The sequence below is a fragment of the Frankliniella occidentalis genome, unplaced genomic scaffold (assembly GCF_000697945.3).
Source record: "Frankliniella occidentalis isolate FOCC.00 unplaced genomic scaffold, Focc_3.1 Scaffold305, whole genome shotgun sequence".
In the NCBI taxonomy this organism is placed as follows: Eukaryota; Metazoa; Arthropoda; class Insecta; order Thysanoptera; family Thripidae; genus Frankliniella; species Frankliniella occidentalis.
Genome location: NW_026267430.1, coordinates 54,650 through 55,367, shown reverse-complemented (window position 1 = coordinate 55,367; position 718 = coordinate 54,650).

Genomic DNA, 718 nt, shown 5'->3' with positions numbered 1-718 from the left:
CAATTTATTCTCGAGTTATTTTGCGGACAGACAGACAAACACACAAACAGAATGAAACTTTTCGGGTCAGTGGCGCTGACACCCGAGACGAGTGAATAGGAGTGTATACACAATTTTTAGCTAAAAGCCTTTACTACAGTTTAATAGGCCAATCGGTCATTTTAACCACATTTTTGTCCAGTGATGCCCCCTTGCACCCAAATGGTACAAGCTAGAGCAAAACGGACGAAATTTTTGTCCAGAGGGTTCTACTTTCACGAGTTACCCCTGAGGAGTCCATAAAAAAATACTTGAAAGAAATAAATATTTTGCAACTTTTGGTTTTTGATTTGTTTAAAAGTCAATTTTTGAGCTAGAATGCTCATCTTCGAACTCGATCTGTCCTTTTGTGATACAAAACGACCCTAAAATTCCCAGATCGCTATCTCAATTCGTTCTCGAGTTATCGTGCGGACAGACAGACAAACAAACAGAATGAAACTTTTCCGGTCAGTGGAGTAATGGGCTTCGCTAATCGCTCAGCCAAAAAGTTTTTAGCTTTCTAACAATATTGTTGATGTTTATTGCTCCTGGGAGCCAGGCAACCCACCCCAACCGGTCTTGAGGGGTGCAGTGAAACTGCAGCGTACATTTCGTGTCCTTCCGCAATGCTCAGGGTGAAGCTTTGTTGATGAGAAACGATTTTTGCCCGCATGATTCGTTTTACGGAAATGCTCTA